The 12,701-nt window shown below is 39.3% G+C and overlaps 1 long non-coding RNA gene across 1 annotated transcript; it reads right to left on the bottom strand.

Moving 5' to 3' along the window:
* Positions 1-9,829: 9,829 nt before the first annotated feature.
* LOC145461279 (uncharacterized) lies at positions 9,830-12,648 on the bottom strand. The gene is made up of 2 exons (XR_014040426.1): positions 12,531-12,648; positions 9,830-10,104 (listed from the first exon to the last, which is right to left on the bottom strand). It is a non-coding gene; the product is annotated as an uncharacterized LOC145461279 (long non-coding RNA).
* Positions 12,649-12,701: the final 53 nt, after the last annotated feature.

Here is a 12,701-nt window from a genome sequence, read left to right as displayed (position 1 = left end):
AAGTCTCCTGCAACAATAAAAACAAACTCTAAGCTAATAGAGGAGCATAATGCAATGCCTTAAGTCTTACATCAAGTTTTTATCCCTCGGTATGTCAAGTTATTTACGATCCATTTGAAATACAATTATCAACCAAAAATGAAAAATACATTTACCGTTTTATCAAGGTTGAACATAACTATCCTTACGTCTTGAAAAAGTGCGTCAACTTTGAAAGTATGGTAGACCTAAAGCATAATATCTTCATGGAACATTATTCATTTAGTCCTCGGTAATCAGTCTTCAAAAATGGAAAAAGCTACACATTTGGCTGTGATTCTTCTTGGTCGTTACTCTTATAGAGTGTGGATTATAAAACTCCTATTTCCTAGTCTCATCTATACGTAGTCATCGGCTAAGGTTATTTGGCGTTTCAATCGTTTTGTCAGAACTAAAAATTAAAATGAATATCACAGCAGCAGCTAACACTTCTAACGACTGGTTCATCAAGAATTGTTCCTTACAAGGCAGAAGGCATGGCATTGCGCACCGGTTTTATTTTCGAGCTTGCCTTTATCATTGTGGGGAAACTTGCTCACCATTGTTCCGCCTTTTTGCAGTAAACAGGAGACGTCGAAAGAGAAGTTTGTTTTCTGGTAACCAATATGGCATTTGCTCACCTGATGTAAGCAATTGTGGCTGAACCTATATCCATTTACTTTGTCGGGGCTGCTTATCAATTTTGGACGACTGGATTCGAATGGATATCTTGGTATATTTCTCCATGGTCGCTGATTCATTTTTCACATTTGCCTCGCTAATTTCTGCGGCTTTTATGTCTGCCGAAAGACTTAACGCCGCTTATTGGCCACTTAAACACCGAACACTGTTAACGCGAGCATACCGCTTTGTTATATTAATGATCTGGACACTTGCTGTCGTTTTTACCGCTATCGTTACAGCTTTGAATCTCTTTATTTCAGCCAAACATTCTACATACCTTTCGACGATATATACACCCTGATTCTAATATTCACCATGTGTAGCTGTAACATCGCCATTCGTAAAAAAGTTTCAACAGGGAGGTGTAGCCACACAATAGCCAAGATGATCCACATAAAACAAATCCTAAAGGTCATTCCACTGAAATAGAACCTGCACTGAGATTTTTGTGAAACTTTGCCTATTGATTGTTTGTATTATAGGAACTGAAATTTTGAAATAAAAATGAGGGGTCTCCATGTTCGTTTAGGAGCAACAGCACCTTGTTTACATCCAATAAATCCTCATAATAGCACCATGATTGTAGTCACGATTGCTTGTTAAATTCACTTTTCCGACGATTGTTTTTCTGTTCTACACTGAGAATTGGTCCACATTTATTTTACACAGAGAAATTTATTTCTCAATTCAAAACAACAGAAAAAATGATAGGTCATCATACTCGTTAGCGAGAAAATGACCATTTACCTCCACGGCGAGGTCCAGCCGTAAAGAAAAAGCCGCCATTTTCTAATGCGCGCGCGCTAATCACGCGCGAAATTATGCGCAGTAGGGATGCGCAAAGCAATATTGGGGAATGACCTTAACAAGGACCTTGCTGTTTGTATCTATTCTTGCTTTGCGGTCGTTTCTCCCCTGTAATTGTCATGCAACATACAATTTTTGCCTACCAAGGCCATATACCTTGGAAATTTTGCTTTGACGCCGGCGCTGCGCTCAGTCCGCTCGTCCTGATCTCGAGCCAAATATCTCCCTGTCCGGCCCTTCCACTCCGTCAATAAGCATTTTGTCATATGACCATTTTGTGGCTTCTTCAATTGTGAGGTGTTTTGACTTTCTTTCTGCTCTCGAAGTAACTTGGCAACTGAAAACCTCGGTAGCTCTGCTTCGGACAGTTCTCCAGGACAGCATCGATTTTGCGGGGCGTACGTGTTCTAATAGGGCGTGCGCGTTTTTCAGACCCTCTTACTTCGACGAGTACGGCCCTGACAAGGGACCTTTCGTTATGGTTTTCCAAAGAAATAGCGCACGGGGCTGTACGGGTCATATGATAAAACCCTACTATTTAACATACACTCGAACCTCCCGTAAGCGACCACCCAAAATGTCGAGCCTAGGTGGTCGGTTACTGGAGGGGGTCCCTAGGCCTTACGAGGGCCAAAGCCTATTTTGGGCCAAAATTTTCCCTCATTAGTTTATGGTAACTGCAGAGACTTACCCCATGTTTTAAATGTTTTTTAAAGTCAATTTCGAGAAAAAAAAAAATACTGTTCTTATCATTGAGAAATATCCGTCTCTTGTACTACCCAGTATTGCGCTAAATGTTACAACAACTTATAATCCAATTTCTGCTCTATTATCTGTCAAGTGGTTGCGTACTAGAGGTTAATTTCAAGCTGTTAGCTCTAAAAGTTGTTGCATTCGCTTACGAGAGGTGGTCCGGCGTTTACAAGAGGCTCTAAATATAGCCGTGATTTGACTTAGAAACTTTTGGTATTTTGGAAAACTGGTCGCCGAGGAGAAGTACTCGCACGTTCGACTGCAATCCTAAAATGTTTCAAGGCAATAAGGCCTTCTTGGCATGTTTTCTAAGTTTTCCCAACAGATACTTTTTTCTGTCTAGAAAAAAAACAAACAAACAAAAAAACAAGAAACAAAAAAAACAAAACAAAAAAAAACCCAGTAGCTTGAATAATGGGTGATTTCCAATAACAGTAAAACTATAACTCGACACCTAAAAGAATTGAATTATACTGTAGTACGTTTTTAAATTTAATTTGAGGTAGGAGGTAATCCTAAGCTAAAAGGAATTTGAGAAAATTGCTTAGCAGCCACCTGCTTTTTTTAATAAGCAAAATGACATTCATTATGTCGCTTGATTTTTAAAAGATATGTTATTGCTGACATTGAGATTAGATGTTTTACGCACCATTTGTGAGCTTCTGACGCGAAACTAATCACATTTCAGTTCGCATTATTGAACTTTACGCTTTAACACAATCGCACGCATTGAATTGTCCTTGGTAAATTTGTTGTTGTTTACGCGCGCGCACCCGTTTTTTTCAATAATTTCAAGTTTTTAAAGTCAAGAAACCACTAATGTCCTGCTTTTAGTCTTCTCAGGAATTTAATTATCCATTTACTTCTAAACTTTCTTCCAAAACTTCGGAAAAACGATAAAAACTTCGCATTTTGTGGACGGTTGACAGCCACTGCACTTTAATGGCTGATAGTATACCAGTAGCTCAACCAATCAGATTCCAGCATTTGTATTAGTATACTAGTAGAATTCTACTAATAGAGGATAGACGTATGGATGACCGGATTGAAATTTTTTTTCGTTTCTTTGTTAGATAAAAGAATTTAAAGGGATGATAGCGTCGTCATGTAATGTTCTTTTAAAAGATCAAATAACAGCAGCATCGAGAATCAGAATCCGATTTATCAACAATGTTCTAGTTCTACAATTCAATTCATATCCTTCAACGTGAATGCTACAGTTTGGTGTCCATCTCTTCTTGTTCAAAAGACAATTCAAGGTGACTAGGATCTGTTCGCAATGTTCTTAGCTGTGTCTCCAAAGTCGAAATGGGAGCCATCTTATTTCTTCTTTTAATCTCTTCGATGTTAACTGCTGCTTGCCTTCCAAAACAGCACGAAAGAAAGGCTTGTTTCAACTCAGGAATTTTAAACGCATACACAATTGGATTTACAAAAGAGTTCGAAAAATTTTGAATGTTGGCGATAGTAAAATATCTCCAAGGTATCGAGATAGTTAACGCGTGTAAACAGCTCAAAACAATTAAAGGTGTCCATGACAGCAAAGCAAGAGTAGATACAAACATCAAAGTCTTTGTTAAGCGTTTGTTTTGCAAGGCTTTGCTTTCCTGTTGCGAAGCGACCCTTCCATGTCGAAACTTTCTCCAGATGCCGATATGACAACCACATATGACAAGTATTAGAATTAAAGTGTATGGTGTCCAAACAAACACGGAATGTTTGAACGAAATTAAATTGAATAACGCGTTGAACACTGCGGAGATAAGGACGGCTAGTGCCCATACCATACCAAGAACAATGCGGTATTTTTGCACAGTTAGTGTTCGGTGCTTAAACGGCCAATATATGGCGTAAAATCTCTCGGCGGAGATGAAGACCGCAGAAATAAGCGCCACCTGTGAGAAAACGGTGTCGATGATTCTGTTGACAGTTAGAAACTCTGTACTAGCTTCTGTCCATAGTTGATAATCATTACCGATAACGAAAATGTAGCCTGGTAGAGAAAACGCTCCTAACATAAGGTCAGCAAATGCCATATTGATGACGAGAAATAAACTTTTCTTACGAAGATTCTTGTTGAGTACAAAGAGAACAATGGTGAGCAAGTTTCCTGCGACAATGAAGATGGATATCAAAATAAACGCGCTACACCATGCAATGCCTTCTGCTTTGGAAGGATCAAGCATTGATGAACTAGTCGCATTCTCCGGGCTCCTGTTAGCTGCCAATGTGCGGCTCATTTTTGGCGTTTTAGATGAACGATGAAAACGTTTCCACTTAGAAAAAGACCTGTGGCTTTACTAGTGAGGGTCTAAGGTCCACTATCGAGTAGCCTGAAAGGCGACAGTTCGGAGTACTCTCCACAACGGAAACGTTTGGCGTCTCAGTACCACACAGGGATAAGAAAACAGCTGTTCACTTGCGTTTTTCGCTCTTTCAAGGCCAATCATCGCGCCGGACTAATTCAACAATGATGCATCAGTGACACGCGATGCCGCAGTTGAATGTCCACCTTAAAGTGCCACTATGATCAAATTCTCCATACCCATTTTTTTACATTTTCGCACGCAATAGGTCTTTCCTAGATTTCTTGCCAAATTTCAATCTATTACGAACATTAGAACTCATGTCGTTTGGACCTTTATTTCCGAGAATTTACGGCCGCCATTAATTTTCCTTGTTCCTAGTCTTGGTTGAGAATTTGAGAAAATGACGTCATTTTCTCAAATTTTCAACCAAGACTTCTCGGAAATTAAGGTCCAAAAACTACGAGATATCTAGGAAAAACCTAATGTGCACGAAAATGTAAAGAAATGGATATCGAGAATTTCATCATAGTGGCACTTCAATGTCAACGTTGATACAGTCTCTTAGGATATTAGCATACGCATCTACAATATAAATAAAGCTGCAGGTGTAATGTATACATTTCTAAGAGTGGGCGGAAAAAATACGTCCTGTTCGACGTGCCCTTTTAACCTGTTTTTGCGTGGAAAACATTTATTATAGACTAGAAAAGGAGAAGAAAAAAAACAGTTAATAAATCTAAATAGAAAAGAAAAGAAATGCCTACACTAACTATTTGTTTGTAATAAAACAACCATGTAGTTATAGATAACAGTACGTGATATTTACATATAAAAATAAAAATATGGAAACAATCTACGATATTGAGTGTTGAAATCATGACAGGCGGAGGTCACAGCGACCACTATTATTCTCTGACAGCATTCTTGAAGGATTGAAGGCTAGTGGGTTATTTTTTAACCATACTTTTAGAACAGAAATGGCATGCAATAACTCCTGATAAAGTATTGTCCCTTCTGTTCACCGTTTACTTTATGACAGCTTAATGCCAAGCTCAAAAAGTACTACATTTTTGTAATGGAAAATATTACCAAACATCACACACCGGTAGGCGACAAGTTTGGCTTTCATAACTTAAAAATGGCTTTACACTTTCACTTAGCAATAATTGTGTTCGAGAGAACGCAGTTCTAATCGGGTAATGCGGAAAAATTCGAGATTTTGTGTATGTATCTTTCTATAGCCTCTTCCAGGCGTTCAGTTAGTTGGGGTGCAGCGCGAAAAACAGCGCGCGAAAAAAAAAAGTACGGTGAGAGGAAGCGAAAGAACTTTCTTTCACTTCCTCTCGCCGCGCTTTTTATATTTTTTCACGCGCTGATTTTCGCGCGCTGTTTTCTGCGCTGAGCCCCAACTAACTAAACGCCTGGAAGAGGCTTATCTTTACATGAACACCAATTTGGCAGCCCAGAAAAATTCTTTAGGGGCGAATGATGTCATCTCCATGTTTGTCCATGTGCTTTCTTTCGATTGTTGTACAATATTGCGGACTTTCGAGTGTCCAGGCAGCTTATTGAAGACTGTAGCGGATAAGTTGCTTAAAGTTTGAAGTCAGTGTTAATGGCATTTAAAAACCTTGCACACATGTCTTCATGAAATGTGTACGACTTTTCGTACGAACGGAAAGCCGTAGTTTGGCTGCGTGTTGTGTACCCTCTTCTCTTCGACCAAAACCAACGCTGCTTTCTGCTGAATAAACCAAAGGAGAAAATGTGTAGTTTCACTTCGCTGGCCTATATTTCTGTGCGCAAAATATGTAACATAAACCCAACGAAAGTGTTTTCATAGGAAAAGAGTTCAACTCCCACAGGATTGGTTTGGTACACCAACATGTCCTCCGTTTCATTGTTTCGGAGGTGAAAATACCCTATAGCTGTTCCCCCAATGCCAAGGTGATTCAAAGTCGTGTTCGTAAACAGAATATAATTGTCCTAGTTTTGGTAATAAAAGCAGGTTGTCTCGCATACCGAAGGAACAGGCATCGTTTGTAACGATTTACGCGGTCAGAATAAAATATGGACTGCGGACTGCAGATTGCGGACTGCGGACTACGGTTTGGGTATAAAACACGGAGTTAGGTATAAAACGCGGACTAAGCATTGCGAAATGGGCATAAAACACGGACTCAGGTATAAAACACGGAGTGCGGACTAAATGTGGCCTACCGACTGCAGTCCGTGTTTTTTATTGACCGGTCATAACTAATAATACGTAATACATGTGTAAACGAGAACAAACCCTCTCGTATGCACGTGCTTTGCGATCAATTCATTAGTTTTCGCCACTACTGAGGGGAGGCCAATTTCACGCCTACCTAACAGCTCAGGCACAAAATGCCGTTCCTAAAATTTTGCTTTTTTAACATACCAAACGTACCAAAACTCGAACGTACTCTTCAATCTGCTTTACTTACTTAACAATTAGATTATGAGCTCGAGATTTCTATGAGGTGATAGTTGATGAGGCCGAAGGCCGAATCTACTATCGCCTCATAGAAATCGAGAGCGAATAATCTGATTGTTTTAGTAGAATTCTAACTGAAATTTCCTACGAAAACGATTCCAATTATTTCTGGTCTGAGTATTAAACTTCACGCTTTAGACAATTCGCGCGGACTGAATTAATTGTCAATTTGACATTTGCAGTTGTGTACGCGCGCTTATCAGTTTCTTTCAAAATGTTCGAGCTAAATGCCCTCCTTTTAGTTTTCTCGGGAATTTTGTTCATTCCTTTGTTTCTAAATGTTTTTTTCAAACCGTCAGAGAAATGAGGAAACGTTACAATTTTGTCGACCACACCAAGCCACTGCATACTAATGGCTGATAGTGTGCAATGGCTAAGCCAATCAGATTACAGCATTTGCATTGGTATACTAGTACGATTCTACTAATAGAATTCTACTAATAGTTATTAATATAAATTTACTAGCGTTCTATCACGAATGCCGTTCTCTGATTGGCTACGCTACTCACTATTCTGTGATAGATAGTGAGCAGCGTAGCAGTGTGCCCTTGTTAACAAAATAACGGCTGCTTCTAGGCGTTTTCGAAGTGTCTGTGAAGAGGATCTAGATAAAGTTTTGAACGACTAGTAGATTTATGCTAAATAATTAGATTATTCGCTCTCGATTTCTATGCGTGTCTTAATCTTGGAAAGTAACGATCATACAACCTTGTACTTTAGTGTTCCATTTTGGTACAATATAATAAGTCAATGTAACAGATGCCCTATTTGGATGGTTTTACAGGTAAAACTTTAACAGATGAAAGTAGCGGACAATTTGATAGTTGACGAGGACGCATCAACTGTCACGCTCAGAAATCGAGAGCGAATATCTACTAGTCGTTCAAAACTTTATCTAAGTCCTCTTCACAGGCATTTCAAAAACGCAAAGAAGCAGCCGCCTTTTTGTTAACAACCACACACTGCGAGAATGAGGTTCAAATGACGAAGCAATCTTCATTTAAGGTGGCTTACTACAGTTCTTCCGAGACTTGTTCTCGTGCGCTACGACTGCCTGGCAGACGTCAGAGACGGTTTCAAACCAACTTAAGGTAATTCGCCTGAAATAAAACTACACATAGATTTTTGTTCAAACTTAGTCCAGTGAATATTTATCATATGAGAACTTTAATTATAAAATAAAAAAGGGGGGTGCCCATGCTCGTTAAGGGGCAGTGAGGCATTGAAAATGTCCCATTTTAGCGTTATTTAATGCTTATTACAAGAACGCATTCCAAGTTATTGTAAACTCTTTGTGAGCCCAGACTCATAAAACACGCCTCAAACTACAGTCAATACTTGTGTCGGACACAAATAAACTTTTTAAGTTTGATTTTGACAGACAGCTGAATCCTTGTTAAAATATTGGAACCAAATTGCTTGCAACGGCTATCAAACTGCAAAATAGAAAAGACTACAGTGCAGCTGCTATTTTCCTTATTTATTCAATTTTCAAAACTAGAAATCAGATCAGTCTTTTCTTCCGCAAAGCTAATGATTAGTTGATTAAAATGACTGGAAAAAATTTGGGGGTGCCCGAGCTCGTTAGTGTTCAACTGACAGAACTGCCATGTTTTCAATGTGCGCGTGCACGAACGCGCGCTGATGACGCCATGAATTATGCGCAGTAAGGATGCGCAATGCAATACTGGGGAATGTCCTTAATTTATCGCAGCCAACCAGAGCAAGGTTTGTCTGTGAGCTCTGGGGACAGTCATCTTTAGGTTTGGTCAGCACAAAGTATTGTATCGTCTGACTGAAGCCGATTGTTTGCTCAGAGTATTCATTTTCTATTGTTAGCCAATGTAGATTTGAGCAAACTTTCTGAATGGCAGATTTTCAATTGCAAAGCGGTTATAGGTCGAGAGTTAAAATTCTTCATGCTGAACAGACTATGACCTCCAGTGATGAGAATGATAGGGTAATGATTTATCGCGTTCTGTGCGCTAGTGTTATGTTTTAAAAGTTGTTTTTCGTTTTAACACTCAGTCCTCTCAAACTTATCACATGTAATAAGCTATGATGATATATTGAGTTACTATCATCTGTGTTAAAATCTTGGCTTTTAATTTTGAATTATAAATGCCCGACCAAATACACTTTTACCGTTTTTTTTATGCCTTTATTTGTGATTTTCTTGAATTTCCTTCAGTGAAATCTTTACGTACAGAACATTAAACCCGACGGGATACGAATTTTACACACGAAAAAAGTAGGGTTTGTAAAGGAAGGCTTTTAGATTTTTACAAATTCGCAATTATTGCAATTAGCGCTGCGGAAAAACTGGTCAGATAGATTTCCCTGAAAAACGAGCTCCAACTGAAGTGAAATATTTAGAATCCGTCTGCCAAATTTTACGGAATTTCACCGAAGGAAACGCGAGAAAATTCACTGTCAGTTTTTCTTTTTGTGCTTATGTTAACGTCATAAAATGTTGAAAACACGGATGGTTTCCTTTAAGCGCGTACAGATTACTTGAGCTTTCGTCCTATGCGCGCGTGCGATCGTAAAATTACAAGGAGCCACCTAGGTCATCTATGCACGTCAGTTCAGACCATCAGAATCCAATATTATTATAGATCCAAAATATACTCTCCACAAAAAAAAAAAATAAATAAATAAAATAATAATAGTAATAATGATAATGATAATGATAATGATAATGATAATGATGATAATGATAATGATAATGATAATGATAATGATAATAATAATAAAATAATTTTGTAGGGCAAACAACTCACCAGAGTAAATTATTGTTTACTCGGTGGCTACCTGTTTATGCACAATAAAACCATTCTACAGTGACATGGGATGGGGTGGGGAAGTTTTTCATCATTGGGACTGGACAGAGCTTTTATAGTAAATTCTCTTTATGTTGTTTAGCATATCCATTGGAACAGAACATGCATCTATAAAATTAAGGTGACAAATTGACAAGCACTGTCAGCTTCTCCAAATTAAGCTCCCTGACATCTGAAACACAGAAAACCTCATAATAACGTTTGGACCAGTTGGCTATTTACATGTACAAAGTGAGAATGGACTGAATTTGGAACCATGAATTGCAATTCTATGTGCAGGGCAAAGGCCTTATGTTTCAGGCAATGGACCCCAGAGTGATTCCAAACACTGTCTGGAGACATTGTGTTGTGTTCTTGAGTGAAATGGTGAAGACACATGACTCTTACTTTGCCTCTTCACCCAGGTTGATACATGGATACCGAACAGCAAATGAAATTGGTAGTAGCCCTGTGATGGACTAGAATTCCAACCAGGTTGGGGGATGGGGGGGGGGGGGGCGGGGGGGAGTAAAAATACTCTGAGTCCCTTCATGCTGTGGAAACTGGAGATAACGCCCTGGCTTGATGAGACACTAGGTTTGAATGCAGACACAATTCTGGCTACGGGCAGGGAAGTAGATTTTGACGCCGGACTTCTAGATTACAACTGTGGCTCCAAACCCGACTACTATTTCCCTCCTCTTCCCTGCCTTCTAAATACAAATGGTAGCTAACTCCAAGAAAAAGCAAAAATCTATCATCAAGTTGTGAATAACATATTTTAAAATGTCTCTTTACAGGAAAAAGGAAAACCAGCTGCTACATGTATGTACACATAGTTATGAGGCCCTGTTAGGGGTTTTAGGGATATGGGATAACTGACTAAATAATCATATAGGGATAAGGGATAACTGAGATAGCTTTAGGGATAACAAAAAATAGCTTTGCTTTCTCAATTGTCACACGTTTGGTTACTTTTGCCGAGTGTTTGCATCACCGGGGACTGGTAGCAAACAGTAATGGGTCAATAATTTATCAGTCCAAATTCAAGCAAGATGGGACAGATGTCCAAGATTTGCTCCAAGGCTCAGCATGACCACTAAGCATTCTGCTGGAACGTTGCCTGTGAATTGTTATGAAACAAAAGTGGGCGATCCAAAGCTGGTTGATTTTACAAGACTTGCACAGACGGTGGAAGAGATTTCTTCTGACCAATCCATCACACCAGAAGTCTTTTGTTTTTTACCTTCACAAATTTTAACTTGTGAAGGTAACATTGTTTGTGTAAGGAAGGGTAGCCAGCCTCCAATACATCCCCTTTCTATCTGGCCAGACCCGACGAGAGCTTGTATGCTGTTGAGAACCCCGCTGTGAAAGCTACTTATAGTGCACAAGATCCTCTATTGCCCTTTCAATTTGTCAAAACAAATGCAACTGGTCAACTCAAGACAGCCAGTATTTTGAGCTCTGTTGCAAATTATAAGTTAGAAAGAAGACGATACAACTGTTCCTGACCAGGATGTTTACTACTGTCTTCTAGTGGAGTCCCTCGACAGTGGTGACACTAGGACTATGGAGGAAGAAGGAGCAAAGGACAATGAGATTCAATCAGAGGATGACACTCCACAAGTTTCACCTAGAACAGGAAGGCGATCAGCTAGAAACAAATATTCCAACTTTGTCTTCTACTAATGGTCACTGACATCATAGTTAGTGGAGGGTTCCCTCCACTATCTATGCTGACATTCAGTACAAACGCGAAAGCCAGTTACCACACTATAAAATTGCCACCTACTGTCAAATTCCAAAGATCAGTAATTTTGGGGATAACAGTCTCAGTAATTTAAATTTAATTTAATATCAGGGGCAGCTTATAGTGTCAACATCTTGTACATCACAAAGTGATGAAAGAATACAGATGCAGCTATAGTCACTCCATTGTTTATGGTCTACCGCCCCCTTGAAATGATTGGCATGAGAGAATGAGAGAGAACAAAACAATTCAATTTATTGGCACGAAAAAATGTCTCAATTAACCAATTTACAAACGACAAAACAGATGAGATGTGAACATCCCCAGAAATTTGGCTAAATTGAAATAATCTGGTGCCAGAACGAACAAAGGAGGTATAAACCTAATCATTGAGCTAAGGCCTGTCACTCCAATTAAACACATTTTGTTTTTCCTCGCGTCTGATGTCATCTGGCTTAAAGTAACCAATCAGCAAAAACCGTTTGGTTGGAAGAGCATAAACAATGGTGTGACTACAGGCGGATATTTTTTCGACTCGCGCTCCGCGCTCGTGTTTCACACTTCGCGGTCTGTTCCGCTAATCCGCCTGTTCAGCGGGCTATTAAAAATCTTGGTTCTCTTTCGATCCCAGATAAGCGGCTTTATTTAAAAATATCAAGCTTACCTCGGAACAATCCAAGCATTACATATAAAGCCCCCAGTTACGAACCTTTTTTCTAAGAGCATGGTGATAAGAGGTTCATATCATTTCAAGTAACCACATAAGCTTACAATGTACATACCCAGGAGATTTGCTACAACAAACCACAATATGGTTGATATATAGAGCCATTCCCTGAATGTTCTAGACGCCCTTAAAATTTTACCTGATTCACTTGAAAATAAACTTGTAGGCTGGGCTGTTAGCCTTGTTGAAATCCTCGCTGATGCAACTTGATTTCTCCACAGACCTCGCACACATCTCGCTGTCGTCGCTGCCGCCATTTTGCTTCCTTATGAGCCCGCAGCCTTTACTGAGTGATTTTATCGTTCTTTAC

The sequence above is a fragment of the Orbicella franksi genome, chromosome 1 (assembly GCF_964199315.1).
Source record: "Orbicella franksi chromosome 1, jaOrbFran1.1, whole genome shotgun sequence".
NCBI classification, from domain to species: Eukaryota; Metazoa; Cnidaria; class Anthozoa; order Scleractinia; family Merulinidae; genus Orbicella; species Orbicella franksi.
This window is presented reverse-complemented; position numbering and strand designations above follow the sequence as displayed.